Genomic DNA, 18549 nt, shown 5'->3' on the forward strand with positions numbered 1-18549 from the left:
GGAATAAGATGAGTTCAATGGGAAGAATGAGTGTTTATTAAGGAATGGAAAACCATAATATTCCTACTGTTATCAGAGTTCCTTTCCTGTGGGCTTTGCCATCAAGCATATCACCATCTCAGCAAGAATGGCACTGGTTTATCTTTTTTTTTTTTTTTTTTTTTTTTTTCCCCTTTGGTTTCCAACCATTGTTCCTATGATTAAATCCTTTATATATTTAAACGACTCCTTGTCTCCTTGTCCATTCACCAATATCTTCCACTTCCCACTTTAAAGTCTGACCTCAACTGCTTCTGATTGTTTGCTTCTGCTTTTCTTTCACATTTAAAAAGGCTGTCATGCCTAATCTTGCTAGAGTTAGACAGCTTTTCAATTCATCTGCAAGAAGAATCAGGTCCTAAAGTACATATTATGTCAATGCTAAAAATGGTACAGTTCTCAAACCTTACGCAACTCCATACCTCTTGGGGCAGTATTCATTCTATGCAAACCATGTGCAAAGAATTGATGAGCCATCAGAAGAAGCAAAACATGACAGTGGAAAACATTTCTGACAATTTCTTTGCTAACAGTTATCTTGAAGCCTCACATTTTCAGAGCTCAGATTTTATTTATTTTATTTTATTTTATTTTATTTTATTTTATTTTATTTTATTTTATTTTATTTTACTTTATTTTTTATTTTATTTTATGACCAGACCTTCTGGATACATGCCTGGTTTTGTTTTTCATACTACAAAGCAATGCCGGGAGTATTGCCTGTTTTACACTCAAACTTTGACTCTACATTGGAGCATCTAAAAAAGAGGATTTCTCTGTCAGAACTTCAAAGCTATTAAAATTCATTGCCCCTCTACATTAAAATAGTGAAGATTTCTCTCCAAAATCCTCAGGATGCAGCAAGAAATACTGATGGTACTGTTTTGCTGTTTCTTACTGTTTCTGTTATATATGGAGTGGTAATTCGTGTCAGAAAAACGGTTGATATTAATAAAGAAGGGGGAGATTTGGGAATGTGGCAATGGGGGGTCGGAAAGCCTCGTGGTTGGTGATAACATCAAACTCTTTAACGATGAGGTCATCGGGAATGTAAAGAGTTTAGAGGAAATAAAGAAGGGTGATTGAGGCGACGCCCTGCCATCTGGGATTGCTTGTTTTCCCCTCTGTTAAGGAACGGAAGTTGCTGGGGGGATTGCTGGTTAACATTTATTGTTTAGTGTGGTTTCAAGTGTTAACGAAATGCGGGAAAAGCAATCACGTTTTGTTGCTTTCGGGAACCTTGTGGTGGGCAGAGCACGTGCAGAAGAAGAGGGAGACAGTCGAAGCTGCTCCTGCATTCTGGAACAAAAGGTTGCTAATGGTGATGGGGAAACCGTGAGCCTTTCACCCACAACGACCACCACAAAGAGAATTATAATATGAAGCGGGGATAGGATATCCATATGTATAGGCGTACTCGGGTTTCTTGTAAATATGTAACAGCAATGTCCTATATATATTTGGAAAGTTCGACGAGTGCGTGTGAGTGTTGGTAGAGCATACACTCCCCGCGCACCCAGCGCTGTTTACTTGGCTTTTATATATATTCTTTTATGTTACTAAATTCAGAGTTGAGACTTCATTTATATCATTTATTTTCTAAAATTTTTTAGTTTTACTTCTTGAAGGTGCTGTCCTGTGTGCTATGCTGTTAGCAGGAAATCATGCTAGTGGAGAAAGGCAGAAATGTCTGCTCAGGGCTTGATCACCATCTTTACTGTCAGAAAAATCTAGCATTTTCTGTCACACACATGTAGGAATTACCTCCTACAGGTAATTGTAGCTTTTTTTGTAAATTGTAAATGCAGCTGTAGCAATTACCTCCCCTTTAAAGGAATACATGATTCCTTATAATAATAACAATGAATTATTGCCAAAATCTATGTGGTATTAGAATTACAAAAATTTCAGTTACTTCACTTTTTTTCCTTTTTTTTTTTTTTTTTTTTTTTTTTAGAATACAAAATATTTTCTATAAAAATGGTAAAATAAGGATAATTTAAGCTAATAATTGATTCATTGATTTGAAGACTATTCAGAAGATAACACAATCATTTCATTGACTGCTGATCTGTGGCAGTATTGCTATTTATGAAGCACTGGCAAGAGCTGAAAACAAAAATTGTGTCACTTTTTTCTTGGGTACTAGTCACTTTATTGGCATGTCTGAATTTGATACATTATCTCGCACAGACCACAGAAAATAGAGCTTCTGTAAATACACAATTTATTACGAAAGAATACTGTTTGCAAAGTGTCTGCTGTGTAGGAGAAAAGTAATTATTAACCATGGACACAACTTCTCAAAATTCAAAAATTAAAATTACCTATAAATTTGTATTGCCTCTGTGCAATTTCAGTAGCTTCTTCTGTGATTAACGCAGAATGGCTTGTAATTGGACATCTCTTTAAGGTCCAATCTAAAGTATTGAATTTTATGGAAACTGAAATTCTATTTATTATTATTATTGTGTGTTTGTGTGTGTGTGATCAAAAACCACAGGTACACCATTGTTTGATAATAATGGCTTTCTAATTGTGACATATTTTATGACCACACTGGGAAGGGTTTTCTTTTTCATTAATGGTATTGACCTGTACACACAAGAGACCACAGACATTCTCAAGGGTTGAATGCTTTGCTTTCATCTCTAATTTTCAGGACTGTTTCACTTCTAATCCTGTATTTGACAGTCTTTTATGTGTTTGTGTGTGTGGCCTTGAGCAACTACTCATACTTTTAAATTTCATTTTTCTATACCATGAAGTGTTGAAAACATTTTTTTTTTCCTATGAATTAAATTTACTAGTGTATTTGCAAATGGAAGGAAACTATAAACAGAAAGTATGCGTGTTTTTATTTCCTTTTTTTTTTTTTTTTTTTGTATTTTCTTTTTGTTTGCTTCTTAAATTTCAGACAATGAAATTACTAGACAAGTGAGTATAAGAAGTTATTTTTTCAAACATAAAAGCCTAAAGTTGTTAAAAAGCCAAATCACTCTCTTTCCTCTAAAGAAACAACAAAGATATATCTTAAGCTCCTTAGGTTTTCATCATTGCTGAAAACAGATATTTAACAGAGTTTGGTGAAAACACAGTAGAGAAAGATCTTTCCCTATGCCAGAGGAGGTGAGGATAGACTGATCCAATGCCTACTGCTTTCCTGCATGTCCTTCTGTTCACGCTAAAGAGACTGCTGGAATTTCTTTTCAGCAGCTGCTCCTTCCATTCAGCAAAGGTCTCCACTCTGTGCCCCAGTCCTCTCCTTGTTGCTTAACAACTCATTGTCCTTCTCCTTCCCAGTAGCCAAAAGTAAAGATAAAACAAGATTATTACGGAATGTGTGAGTAGAAAAATAGAGAGGGCTATTCACTGTATTCTAAGCTGATAAGACTGGGCTGCATCAGAAAAGGGAGGTTTTTGGCTCTTGGGCCTCTGGGAATGGGGAAGGAGGAGAGCAAGATGTCAAGATTCACTCCTATCCCACTTTCAGGCAGGATGCTTCAAATCATGCTATTCCAGCTAAGTACCATTCACCCATGCAGAATTCTCCAAGTCTGCAGGTCTTGACTCCTGAAAGCCAGCAGGTTGCTTCGTCCAATCTCACACAGAACAGAGTTCTCCTCCTCCTCCTGCTCCTCGTCCCAGCTAGCCACGGAACATGTCCTTTGGTGATCACAGGTGTCATTCTTCTTACACAATAGAGCTGGCTGTAATACCTTCTGATTCAAAAAAATAAATTGATCGATTATTTTGGAACAAACAGATTTGTATCTGTAGATAGTTATAGTATTGTTTATTAAAAGAACACTTTTTAAACAAAATTTCGAAGTGTCAGAATGAGAAAGATACTAGGACTGCAGTTAACTGTTTTTATCTGTGTGATATATGATTTTACCAAGTGTTTACTCTTTCTAAATCTGCAAGAGAGCTGTTGATAAGAAATTCTAAGCCAACATATGGTGATTACCACAATCTTTATCTCTGTAAATATCTTCTGTAACCATCTAGAAAAAAGAATGCAACCAACTTGTTAAAATATTTACAAGATGTTTGCATTCCCCATAAACTACTCTTGACCTCTTTATCCTGTTGAAGACTGTTCCTGCTTGCTGAAAAGGCCTGAGGTAGACTGTGCGCAATGCCAATTAGGGATTTACACATTGCCTCTACCAAAGAGTTGGGCCCAATATAAACACTTAAATAGCTATTCCAATTAGAACATCAAACTTCATGCAAACTTCATTCATGAAACACTTCATCAGATTTTTCTGTTGTTGTACAGAAAAAAACCACTAACCTTATTCTTTGAAAATGTCAGTAACTTAAACTATGTTATTGATGATCTTATTTTTTTCCTTTAGGGGGAAAAAAGTTATAAATGAGATTTTTTTTTTTTTTTTTTTATAATATTTCAAGACCATTCATTAACTATAATTTTGGTGCAAAGGACTGAGGCCAGATGAAATAAGGTAATTACTATGTTTGTCTTTCTTGTCCTTTCTGTTTCATATTTATCTTTTTCTATGATGTTACTCATATATGCTTGGACAAGGATTTTACAATCCAATCTCAGAAAGGGTTAATGAACCCCTTGTAGTTTTCTAACCTGTTCTAGTCCTGTAAAGTGGAGCAATTTAATGTTTTGTGTTAAAGGAATTAAAAACACACAGTCTGAACACCCGAAAGGATAAATTAGTTTGTAAAGGTCTGATCATTTTCTGCTCTACTGTAAACCCATTGTCATTAATTCTTTCTTAGTATAGTGTAAAATTATATCCCCATAGTTAACATAAACATATTTTAAATGGGTAGATATATCTATTTATGTTTAACTACATGCATACCTCAGTTTAAAGATTGCTATAATTAGTTCAACTTACTTAACCTAAAAAAAAAACAAAAAAAAAACAAAAAACAAAAAACAAAAAAAAACTAGCTGTTAGATTATACATAAAAATAACATTCAATCTGTTCCATTCACCCAAACACTATTGATTGTAAAGATCCCCATTTCTCTGATAGATGAAATTCAGCCTCCATGTTAAAACAATCCAGAAGCTCTTCAGAGCACGCTCAGACCGATAATTGTGCTAAAGTACATACAGTAAATGATGCTATTTTGCTTTACTGAAGACTAAATGGGGTTTAACTCTCCCCTCAGATAGATAGCTTCTGGTCCTTTATTATGTGTTAAAATCTATTTACATATATTTTAGTAATTTTATTGCAAAGGTGAAAATAAAGTAATTTTTTATCTGTTTAAAAAGGTATGAACAAACCACATCCTATATATCTAAATGACAGTAGGAGACATGTCACAGAATCTCAGCAGAAACACAAGAGTCTGGAAATCTTGGGTACAGCTGAGTGTCGTGGTTCCGCTCGAGTGGGCAGCCGAGCTCCACCACAGCCGCTCTCTCACTCCCCCTCCTCAAAGAGGAATGGGGAGAAAATATGTGAAAGGGGCTCAAGGATTGAGATAAGGACGAGAAAATCACGCAATAATTAGTGTAACGGGCAAACCAGACTCAGCATAAGAAGACAGATAGTAAGATTTATTGCTCATTACTAACAAGCTAGAGAAGTGAGAAACAAAGGAAAGAAACCAAAAGCACCTCCCCCCCCATCCACCCTCTTCCACCTCCTCCCCCCGAGCGGCGCAGGGGAACGGGGAAATGGGGGTTATGGTCAGTCTACAGCACTTCTTCTCTGCCGCTCCTTCTCGGTCACTCTCGTCCCCTGTGCTGTGGGGTCCCACCCACGGGATGCAGTCCTTGACGAACTGATCCGGCGTGGGCTTCCCACAGGCAGCAGCTCTTCCAGAACTGCTCCAGATATGGGTCCGTACCACGGGGTCCATCCCTCAGGAGAAAACTGCTCCAACCTGGCTCCCCCACGGGCAGCAGCTCCTGCCAGGTCACCTGCTCCTGCGTGGTCTCCTCTCCACGGGCTACAGGTCCGGCCCGGAATCTGCTCCGGCAGGGGTCTTCCACAGGCGGCAGCCTCCGTCGGTGCAGGGCCACCTGCTCCACCGTGGTCTCCTCCACGGGCTGCAGCGTGAAACCCTGCTCCACCGTGGTACTCCATGGGCTGCAGGGGGACATCCTGCTTCACCATGGTCCTCACCACAGGCCACAGAGGACTTCTGCTCCGGCGCCTGGAGCACCTCTCCCCCTCCTTCTACACTGACCTTGGCACCTGCAAGGCTGTTTCTCACTCCCTTGACTCTCCCGGCTGCTGTGTGGCGCAGCAGTTTTTTCCCTGTCTTAAATATGCTCTCACAGAGGCGCAAAACAACATCGCTTATTGGCTCAGATTTGGAAAACAATGAGGCCCTTCCCAAACATGGGGCAGCTTCTAGATCTTTCTCACAGAAACCACCCCTATGGCCCCCTGCTACCAAAGCCTTGCCACGTAAACCCACTACACTGAGCCAGAAATGATATTCTCACCCTTTGCAGTTTTTGAGAAAAGAAAGTGAGATGATTTCAAAATGGAGGGGTAGGCGTTCACAACAAAAGCCAGACACCAGAGTGAAAGCCAATTTCTCTTCCTGCTCTTGAACCCTCATGAACTCAGGGGTCACGTCAGATAATTGCCCAGCTTATAGTCATTCTGATATGGACCTTTTCCAGTCTCTTGTCTTGAAGTTATTTTCTTTGTATTTCTTTACACCAGAGTTGTACTCCAGTCTGCTTTTGCTCAGGAGAATTACTGAAATACTGAACTTAAGGACAAAGAAACTCTCTATCCTTTTGTCCTAACCTAGTTTCTTGGAAGGGAACAGCTTTAAAAGATGAGATGGAAAGAAAGGCGTCTATGTTGTAGCCAAACAGGTACTCAGAATGGCACTGTATTTGGTCTCTTACCAGCTGCTGACCACCACAGTGCCTGTCTGTTCACATGTTGTTCTGCTCTGGGACTCATACACTGTGCTGAAAATGATTGATAACATATTTCCATCTGCATGGCAAGAGCTGACTTACGGACCACCTTCTGGTACCATCCCGAGGTGATGTCCTCCACTGTGAGCATGGTCTCAGGATGCTGTTTCTGGTATCATGCTGGGAGATAGACTCAGCTAGTACCTCTCCTGCTGCTTTCCGTCATTTATTTTGTGCTGGCTCTAGCACTCAATCAGATGTTGAACTCCTTTTAATCAATAAATGGCAGAAAATTAAGTTGGGGAAAAAAAAAAAGTATTTGCTGCCATGCTCATGATACATTACATGCATTCTTGCCATGTATCTAATTCAGCAAACTAAATTAGATTACAAAAAAAAAAAAAAAGAGAGAGAGAGAGAAAAGGGAAGTGAACCTTTCCTGTTCCCCCTGGTTATAAGTTTTTTTTGTTTTGAGTTGTAGTTTGATTCAGACATAACATAAAATGTCACAGTTCAGTGTTTCCATCTGTACCATTAGGCTGCTTTCCACAAAAGACATTTGGAAGGATGGAAGTTTCCAAAATTTACTTCCATTTTGGGCAAAGAGTGATTCACCATAAATTTATTATGTGGATATTTCACAAATATAACTATTAACAAAGCTGAAGTTTCAGACAAAATATGAATCTACAATGTACTGCTTGATATTTAAAGAGGTTTAAAGAGCTTCTGCATAAATTTATGACCAAATCCTGCATAATAATTTAATCAATGGTGTCCAAAATCAGTAATCCTTAACACAAGTTCATGCATCAGTTTATTCCTGAGAATTTTGTATTTAAACACAAACCTAATTTGATTTTTCTCATCTCTCTTTATAAGTCCTACCTTGCTGCTACACCAGAATTAGTTGCAAAAAACAATAGCCTTGTAAAAAACAGCAGCAGCAACAACAATAACAAATGGATTAACATTTGAAAAAATAATGTATTTCCAGCAAAGTTGTAACAGAAGTGCATGGCTACTTCAAAATCAGAGACTGCATTTGCTTTACTATTCACAAGTGCAATCAAACACTATCACTTAAGATTTGCAGCAACAGATTACTGAAGGAATTTTATCCTTCGTTCTTTGAAGAGGAGATTAAAAACTGTGTTTTTCTGTTTGTCTGTATCACTGTCAGCACCCAGATAGGAAGTATATCAACCATAGATGAAATAATAAACAATGCTGATATGTAATACATTGTAAATTTCTGGTTAATTTCTTTTGTTGTGTTTGATGAATTGACTTTGTGGAAAAGGCAATAGATCTCAGAAATGTCTACACCACTTTGTTGTGTTTTTTAATCAGAACAATATTTCAATTCATATGAACACAGAGACAAGTACATTAGGCTATGAAGTTTCCTCCCTCCTCACTAAACACTGCAGCTATAACCTAGTGAGTAGAAATGAGGCAGCTTAAACATCCAAAACTATTTTTCATGAAGATAATTGACGTCACAAAAAGCCTTCACTGTGTAGAAGTGAAAAGATATAATCACGTATCTATACAAATTAGTGTGGTTAATTTATGTTTATGAAGTTCAAAATAAAAGGACTGCATGTGGATTTAAAACAAAATTGTCAGAAATATACACTGTCTTAATGATAATAAGAAGAATTAATAATTAATAATAATAATAATAATATGGTTTAAAAAAATAGTGTTTCTAAAAGCAACTCTTCAAGATACTTACTGAAAAATCCCCTACATTGCATAGAAATTTTCAAGGACTGAAAAACCATCTCTTCAACTCCTCTATTATCCCAGTTTGTTACAACATAGCAAAATGCATCATGAGATAACTAAACTCCTACATGTCTAAGGGGACAGGTGTGTGTGTGTAATTAATATAGTTACCATCCCTGAAAGCCAACTTAAGGTTAGGACACAGGAAAATAAATCCATGTATCTGGATTGTAAAGATGGTCAGTGAATGACCTCTATTGACTCTTCAGTCAGCTAAAGAAGGGTGAAGTGGAAAGTTTCCATTCTAGAAGTAAAGTGAGCATGGGTTTGTGCATGTGTGCATGTGTGTGTGTGTACACGCATGCTCATGTGTCTCTGGAGAAGGTAATTTGACAAATTAAGGCATGATCCTCCAAATGAGTAATACCTACAGATTTTCTGTGGTTCTGGTTACATGAGAACATGGTTTCCCCATGTCTGTTAAGTAGTCCAGCAACAATTTTTTGAAAAACGTATTGATCTGGAAAGCATTTGTGCTGGCCTACAAATAAAGTCTTACAAACTTTTCCCACATGCATTTTAACAGCCAACAGCTCAGGGATACTGGAGTCAAAGGTTAATATTTTAAGTTACCTGAAAGCTCAAATTCCAAGATTATGCATGGCACTAAAATGTGCTTCTCTAGCTCTAGCAGTACGCAAAGTACTGTGCCTTCAGTTTGTGCTGGTTTTCCAAGTCTAGCCGTTTTAGCTGTTTTTTACTGTTGGTTTTTGAACCAGCTCCTTCCGAAATCTTGTCAGAAAAGAAGAGGAAAGGTAATAAAACCAGATAGCAATCATAATACAATTATCTTAAGGACTAATCTCAAGTCCTTCTGTCATCAAAATAAATGTTTAAAGCTAAGAATTTCATCCTCACAGAGCAGGAAAAAAAATCCCCTTTCTTACAGTTTGCAGGATATTAGATCAGAACAAATAATAGCTTTGTTCTTTATCAGCATTTTCTGCCCTTGTAGCTGAAGTAAATACAGCATGAACTGGTCTTTGAGACCTAGGTATTTTCCCCATCCCAGCAATAAAGAACCTACACAGAAAGGAAAGCACTTGCTATTGTTAACTACCACTGAGCTTCTGTCCATAATGCCGTGTTTGTGTTAGGCTGGCAGTGGCAGGAGCAGGCGGGCAGGGATTCCTGAGGACACCGAGGCTGGTGGGCACAGGGGCCTGCTGATTGGAACCTGGTGAGAGCCCATCCTGTCTCAGCGCAAGAGGCTAATAAGAGAATTTATAAGTTGTCATTTTTCATTGCTTTCAGTAATACCTTCCAAAAACAAGGTGACACTTCTTGTTTATCTTTGTATTAGACCGGTAAATGCATAAATATGGGATTCTTCCACAAAAAGGGGATATACTGCATTACAAACATTCATGGTAAGACAGACCTTTGTAAATGAGGACTGAAAAATACGGTGTAGGCATTGAATTCACTTTTTTTTTTTCTTTCTTTTTCTTTTTTCCCCTCACAATAAAGGTAGCTTCAGGCTGGCCCAAGTAACTTCCAAATTTTTGTCAGATGTGCTGACTTATTTCACTGGAGGGTGGAGAGAACATTAAAATAAAAAGTTTTAATCTTTCAACTTGAATTATTCTACTTCAAATTTTACTGACATTTGAAATAAAAGAAAGAATAATAAGAAGACAAGAAAATGTCATAGAGGATGAAACAGACCATTTTCTATGGCATGAAATATTTTCTTGTAGGCTTTTAATTGATCATTTGACAAGAAAAAAAAAATATGATAAAAATAAATAAATAAATAATTCAATATTAATTCAGGCCTTTTTTTTTTCTTTTTTTTTTTTTTTCTTTCCCCCCTGAAAAAAATCTGTTGTGGCTCTAAAATGAGAAGGATCAGCAAAAAGACAGAGACTGATGCATGTCACTCACATAGCCCTCATCCTGGCCAACTCCTGTCTCAGAGGTCCATGACAACCTATACAGTTTGAGATGTGCAGACACTTAAAATTGCCTGTCTGCTGCTTCTTCTCAGTGCAGATGTGAAATGTAATGGTGCATAGGTATTTGCCGGCAGGACTTTCGTACCATAAGTACATTTCACCTTTAATGAATGCTTTTTGTGTAAGACAGGGGAGGGGTCAGGAGGAAGAAGGATATTTCTGGAAGAAACTGGCCCACGTGAATTACTTCCCTACGGTTCCTGAGGAAAGAAAGACAGGCATCTCAAGCAGTCCTTCACCATGGGAACATGAATTTAGGTTCTCTCTAGTGGGTTCATCTCTCTCCATAAAATATAGAAGAAAGCCAGGAAGGCTATTTGGATTAGGCTGTAGCTGCCACTTATAACTCCCCAAAGTTTTCAGTTTCCTATCTAAGGTATATTTATGCATCATAAATTTTTAAATACAATGCATATTTACAGTTCAAGAGGTATTTTTTTTAATAAAAACAAAGCTAAGCTAACAAAAATTGTATCTACTGTAGAGACTTACACTAAGTCTAAGAGCAGAAGTGCCTTTTACCAAGTGAACTATATTTTATGAGAAGAGATAGGATATGCTTGTGAAACAACATCATACAAAATTCTGCTCTTTACCTTCCAGCATCCTTACTTTCCTGTTTTTTTACTGTCAGTCTCAAGGCAGTTTGTGTCTGGAAGTGTGGCTATGCATTAAATTCTGTGTTAGTATGAAAGGACTCTACATGTCCTTTACTAACTCACAATCCTTTATAACCTGGGCAAGAACTGAGCACAGGAATATTTGATAAATGCCAGGGGAGAGATTTGGTGCTGATAATCCATTCAGCACCAGATTCATGAAGGCCCAAATTCTCTTTCTTTCTGTCAGTTGTCCTACCATAGTTTGTTAGAGCCAGAACGGAGGAGTCACACTGCAGTATCATGTCCGTGTTCTCATTTACTTGTCTGCATAATGCTGGCTCTGGAGGGAGCAGTCTCTATGTGGCAAAGGCCCTTTGGAAGCAGTTTCCTCCCTTTTGGCACAAAGGAACTGGCAACTGCACTTGCTGATATCAGCTGCTGACCTTTCAGGGCCAGGCAGATGGCATGTGAATCCCTCTTAACTTCACAAATGGATCTGATGAAAACTCCAAGCTCAAGAAAAGCTCTGCTGACTGTTGTGCTGTCCTTGCTCAAGTTTTACTACTGTCAGTTTGCCTGGGCAGCAAAATCTGTAACAGCAATGCACTTGAGAAAGGCACACAAGCAGGACAGTGCTCTGCATGCATTACCCAAAGAGCACTTGATTAATATCAATGAATCTCACTTGAGTCTGTTCCAGCTTATATTGGGCAAGGTGGCATATTGCTTAATCCAAGGCTAAATTTAAGGACACCTGTGCCTTCAGCAATGATTATGGTTGATTTGTATCAGTCATTTAAAGAGCAAAAAATCATGAAAAATAATGCCTGTGTTTGCCTCTACATTAATTCCAAAGGTCAGTTTCTTCATAGTAGTCATTAGCTAATTTTGGAAAAAAAAAGAAAAAAAAAAAAAAAGGACTCAATAATGAGATAACAAATTTTGTCAAGTAGTGTTTCTCTTAAATCTGTGTTTTCTTATTCTTTAGCTCAGCGAAGCTTTAGCTGTAGGCAAGGCTATGCAAACTGATCACCTTTATTTTCTTCTGTGACCTACAGCTATGTTCTTGAAATGAATGCTTATATTGGATTCATTGCTGCAGCTCTCAGCACTTCTTACTGCTATCTCCTACTGACAATGTGGCATTCAATCAGTTCCATGACCCTTCACTGCTCTAATGACACAAGCATCCCTTATGTGCTACAGATGTCCCATTGACTCCATTAACTCTCTGGACCAGTTCCATCTCCCTCACAAAGCAAGGCAACCCACAGAAATATCAAAACAAGGCCCGTAGCTGTCCCACAGCTTTGATATCTTCAGACATTTTTCTCCTTCTGAAACTTTCACATAGAAAACGACCATGAGCACACTTACATTTCTAAGTTTGATAAGTGTGCTAAGTTTGACAAGTGTGCTTTTCATGAGCATACTTACATTTCTAAGTTTGATAAGACCATGTACATACTGCTATAGGCATTAAAATGTATTTTTCCTCCTTTTTCTCTTAACACACATTAATAATGCTAAACTTCATAAATGTCGCTGCATAGCAAGCCATAAGAGAATCCTAGGGTGGCATGCTTTTTTTTTTTTTCTTTTTTTTTTTTTTTTCGCTTCATATGCAGCCTTTCACACTAAACAGTCAATTAAGGTGATGGGAAGCATGGAAGCATGCTGTCACTGATCTGGCAGAGAGATAGCAATAAAGTCATATATTGTAATGAAAACATCTTCCTGTAATATATGAAACAGATATTTATTATCCTTAATGACTGTGTTTAGGAAGATGCAAGTGGAAAAAGAAAGAAAGTGGGATGACATATATTGCTACAGATGTATCTAAGATAAATCATAACAGAGTCAAAAGATTCAGAGGTCAGAACCTCAGTTTAGGAAAACAGGCTTAACTCACAACAGACAAATATGTTAATCTCATCAGGCAATGTTTCCTGCTAATTGCTCCCACATTTGCTTTCACATACTGCATTTTTTCTTTCTTTTCTTAATATTATAACTGCATTTTTCTTCAGTAGTATGTAGCAAACTGCCTTGAAAATAATGACTATGGAAATATTGCTGATACTGTTTTATTTTATGCCCTGTGTAAATGTTATAGTAAATTTTCCTCTTGGAATGGTTTTTTGAACTCTAAACTAAGAAACTCTAAACCTTACTATGAAACCAGTAAAGTAACAATGCATAGAAAGTTATCATTATCTTTTTATAAATTGTTAAAAGAAATGAATAGTAATCTTTCTGGATTTGTAATATAATAATTATAATTTATGATTTTGTAAGATAATAATTCTAAACATATAATTTCATATGATTATTATTATTAAAATCTGATTTCTGTTCATTATGGTTTATTAATAATTTTCTTCCTGCAGTGTGGAAGTTTCTATTGTATTACAGGTCACTTATCCTGCCATCTCAGCATACTGTTTAAAAATTTCTTATTGAAAAGACAGAGATAAAATATATCCTACTGCTTTTCCCATTGCACATCAAAATATGTTTTTTTGCATAGTGACAAGTGCTCTTAGATGGAAGCAGCATAATGTGAGTCCAAGGCTCATTTGTTCAGGTCATTAATATTAGTAACATAATGACTTTTTTTACAATTTTTGTTTAGAAAAAGTGCCTGAAATTAAGTAGGCAGTCTACAATGGTGGCAATCATAAAGCCTGACAAGTTTATCTTCTTAATCTGCTTCATATTCTTTATTGAGAACCCTTCTCCCTGCTATGCTCCAGGAGAGCTGTTTTTGTTTGTTTGTTTGTTTTGCTTTGTTTTGTTTTAAATTTGCTATTGATCTCTGTCAAGTACAACCAAACAGAAATAAATAATACCTGCTGTAATTCTAGTGACAAAAATGTCTGTGCTTTCGTGGTGTGGATCCAGGATCAGACCCTGGTGATTTTTATTCATTTATTTATTTTTGTTTAGATTTCTTTGAGCATGCATAATTAGAAAGTTTCTTTGCAAAAGTGATACTGTAGTTATGAAGCATTTAAACTTATCTTCTATGGCAAAAACAGACACCAATAACAACTATTCCACATTTTGGTCATCTGTCACTCATCCTGATTCCTTTTGTCACATTCTGGCAGGTGCAAACACTGAGAGATGTGTTCAGTCCTTGAAGGCTGAGTATATTAATGCACAAAAGGAAAGAGACAACATTCAGGAATATGACCCTTAGATGCTATTCTAGAAATAGCAGGTAAAGGTGACTATGTATTTTCTTGCAAATCTCATAGAAAATTGCACTACTGCACAGAGCATTAGAAAATAAATTCTCCATTGAACTACATAAGAAAGAAAGGAGAAAGAGAGAGAAAGAGAGAGAGAGAGAGAGAGAGAGAGAGAGAGAAAGAAAGAAAAAGAAAGAAAGAAAGAAAGAAAGAAAGAAAGAAAGAAAGAAAGAAAGAAAGAAAGAAAGAAAGAAAGAAAGAAAGAAAGAAAGAAAGAAAGAAAGAAAGAAAAAGAAAAAGAAAGGAGAGAAAGAAAGAGAAAGAGAGAGAAAGAGAGAGAAAGAGAGAGAAAGAAGGAGAGAAAGAGAAACTGCTATCACTGTTATCATATTGGCTTAGGAAATAAGTATTTGCATTCAAACTTAAAAGAAAAAATGGGGAAAAGTTTACTTATATTGTTTCATTTAAAGTTTTTTGATAAAAGATTCAAGTTCTTGAAGACTTTTAGGATTTTTAAAACCCACTTTTCATTTTTAAAATGAATGAAAAATAACAGGCAATTTAATTTAATTAATTTTATTAATTATTTAATTTAATTTAATTTAGACAGTAGATGTAGATGTAATGTAGACGCGTATCATTGCCAGGGAATTTTTCAGAGGGTATATACAAATGAAGTAGCTACCAAACAAACAAACAAAAACACCCAACAACAACAACAAACTTGTTATTCTCCATTTCATTCTCTGTTCTGAGGACTTAAACATGGTTAGTTTCTGATCACTGATAAATGAGGGCCCCTCTTTTATGGAGGAAAGACGGTTTCTTCAGTGTTCCGGGATGTAAGAGTTTACTCAGGGAACACTTTTCCTAAATTGTGCTAGCAGCTTCCCTATGTTACTGGGAAGACCAGGGGGACAGTGACTCATGCCATATACACTTAAGTACCTTGTATCTGAAAAAGGACTTTTATTATCAAACACTCCTAAATTCTTCTCTCACATCCCTTCATAAGTTACCAGCTATGATCACCTTCCTGGGAGGTCTGACAGACACAATCAGGAAAAAACTGGCCAGGACAGATACAATCAGGATGGTGCAAAGCTGCAACAAAGGGCAGGGAGGGGGTGGAGGTGGTGGGTGGAGTGTTGGTGTTCAGTATATTATGAAAAGTTTCTTCACTGAGAAGGTCTTTGGGCACTGGGACAGATTCCCCAGGGAAGAGGTCAGAGCACTGAGCATACTGGAATTCTGGAAACATTTGGACAATGCTCTCAGACATATGGTCTGATTTTTGGGTCGTCCTGGAACCAGGAGTTGGACTCTATGATCCTTGTGGACCTATCTTCCAACTTGGTATATCCTATGGGATATCCGTAGGGATATCCTATGATTCTGTGAAACCTATTTGACTGCACCACTGCACCACACTCAAGCCTTCAGTAATCCTGCAGCATTCATGCTGTAATGCTCTCTCGAACTGATCCTTGTTTCTTCTTCCATTTGATAATACCAGAAAACTGGAGGCAGATGTGAGAATTCATGTCTGGTGTCAGGTCTCCTGCCTTGATACATAGAGTAGAAAATCCCCAAGTCATACCCCTAAAAGAGGTAGAAATGGCTCTGTACCTAACCCAGAAAGCTTATAAAATTATTACAACATGAAGCATGTTTTCACAGTAACGTACTGACCATAGTACAAACAGACACATTAAACGTGTTTTAGCATGTGTTAGGGAACAAACTGAAAACTGGTTTGGAGCAAGGTCGTTGCTCTCTCATTGACAGACTCTGATAGCTATTACACCTATAAAACATAGGTGTAATAACAAGTGATTCTGGGGTTAGTTACAACTCTTGGTGTTTGTGGTAGTTACAGTAGGAGTTATAATGGGTTTATTGAAGTTACAAGGGGCAACCATATTACTCAGTTAATTGTATCTGATCATATAGTTATGACTCCTTGTTTAAAGCAATCTAGACACTCATGTCATTTCAAGAAGGATCAAAACTGATCTGTTCTGAAAAGGTCCTGATGTTTCTTTTCTTGCCTGGCAGCTGTTTATGTTAAAGAATTTCAAAATTCTTTAGATTTCAGTAGAATATTTCATCCCAGGTCATTTATAGAAAAACAAACAAACAAACACCCCCCCCCCAAAAAAAAAAGAAAAAAGTTCACAATACTGAAAATTAGGAAGTAAAATTGAAGGAAAATAAAATAACCAGATCATTATATATGTTTTAATGTTGGGGTCAAAAGAATGGAATAGAAAAAAAATAAAAATAAAAAAGGGAATATATATATATATATATAATATTTATATATAAATATATTTATAATATATTTATTATATATATATTTATAATATATATATATATTAACAGCATAAATTGAAGATTTTGTATATAATAGAAGATGCTAGAAAAGACTGGAAAGCCCCCAAATCAAGGCATTTTTCCTATGTCGTAAGGAAGATGTCATTATAAGTGTTTGAAAAGGAATTGGACAGTTGTTGACAGAATTCAATAGAATAATAAAGAATTAAAGTACATACGTTTTCTTTGGTTTTATTGTAGGTGGTGAAAAGTTGTATTTATGATTAGTTGACCTAAAACTGATTTTTCTAATTTGGATAAAATAAGGAAATATGAGATGTCACTGAGAAAATTAAGGGACAAAAAAAGTGCAGCTTGAATAGAAATATATTTTTCTTATGGTATTTAGTGTTTACTGCCACATATCAGATATTAGACTGTTATCTATTGCAAAATGACAATTACTATATATTTTCTTGACAGAATATTTCGTAGAACTAGTGGTTTACTCTTTTCTATTGTTACATTATTGACTGATGTCTATCTTCTCTTTTATTTTACTTTTCTGAAAATAGAAGACATGACACATTCATCTTGATAAAATGTAATAAATTATTTTTCACACTGCTGAATTATATTTAGTGTTGGATTGTTGATAGGGTCATAGTAAAATGTATAGCACACGTGCAAGTTACAATCATTTGCTGTCTGAAATAAAAACCTTTTAACTGCTTGCCTCTTTAGTCTGGTTACAATATCCCAGCTAAACTGTATAATATTTTGTTTTGATGTTTCACCAGCAAATAAGGTTAAGTACCTATCTGCCACCACAGCCTCACCAGTCACTTCCTAGGTGACACCAAATCAAAGGAAAGTCAACAAACAATTCAACCAGCAAAAGGAAGTGTTCCAAACACAACTACAATTTTAAAATGAATATATATTCTTTCTGGAACTTAGGTAAAGGCTCAAATAGTGCTTTGGAAGTACAAGATAATGAGAGATTGGGGGCTAACATTTGACTGTGTATTTGCAGACTGAGACTTGGTTTGTGGCTGTGGTTCAGTTGACACAGACCACCAATTTGCAACTAACCAGCACTCAATAGAAAGGGAAGCCAAAGGGAGGGGTGAATTGAGAGCCTGATTAGGAACTGGAAGAGTAGCTTTTGCTGATAATAAAGTAGGCATTAAAGTAAAGTAGACACAGATATTCTGTGATCCAGTAGCTGAACAATCATTCTGAAGTTTGAGAGGTGTAGTTTTGTTCTTATTTGTTTATTTGATTGATTGATTGATTTTGACCAGGGTAGAAGGTTTTACCACATTCTCTGTAACAGTTTCTGCTAGCAATCTGGGAAAATATTTAATGCAAATTATAACAGCAGACATTGTAAATTGCCCAAAGTAGCAAAGTGCTACCCAAAAATTGCAGTTACACAAAGCAGACCTGATTTATGGAAACAGATGCCTATTGAATAGTCATTAATAACAAGCAGTTTTTCTTCTCTAACTTGTCCTTCAGCTTGAACAGCATCTAGTATTGCTATTGTCTAGTTTGATGACTTGAGAAATAAAGAACAATTTATATTAAGTATTTATGTTTGGAAAACTGTCATTTGTTGCTGTAGATTGTGTAAACAAAATACCTATATTAAGGAATTGTTTTCAACATTGCATTTATATACAAATAAAATTAGACCAACCAAAACAAAGACATGGAAATATTTTAAAAAATTAAACTGTCGGTGCAA

The 18549-nt window shown here is 36.5% G+C and overlaps 1 long non-coding RNA gene across 1 annotated transcript; it reads right to left on the reverse strand.

The window, feature by feature from the left end:
- Positions 1-2893: 2893 nt before the first annotated feature.
- On the reverse strand, positions 2894-6487 carry LOC113842352 (uncharacterized). Its single transcript, XR_003494722.3, has 2 exons — positions 5964-6487; positions 2894-3761 (listed from the first exon to the last, which is right to left on the reverse strand). It is a non-coding gene; the product is annotated as an uncharacterized lncRNA (long non-coding RNA).
- Positions 6488-18549: the final 12062 nt, after the last annotated feature.

The sequence above is a fragment of the Anas platyrhynchos genome, chromosome 1, assembly GCF_047663525.1.
Source record: "Anas platyrhynchos isolate ZD024472 breed Pekin duck chromosome 1, IASCAAS_PekinDuck_T2T, whole genome shotgun sequence".
NCBI classification, from domain to species: Eukaryota; Metazoa; Chordata; class Aves; order Anseriformes; family Anatidae; genus Anas; species Anas platyrhynchos.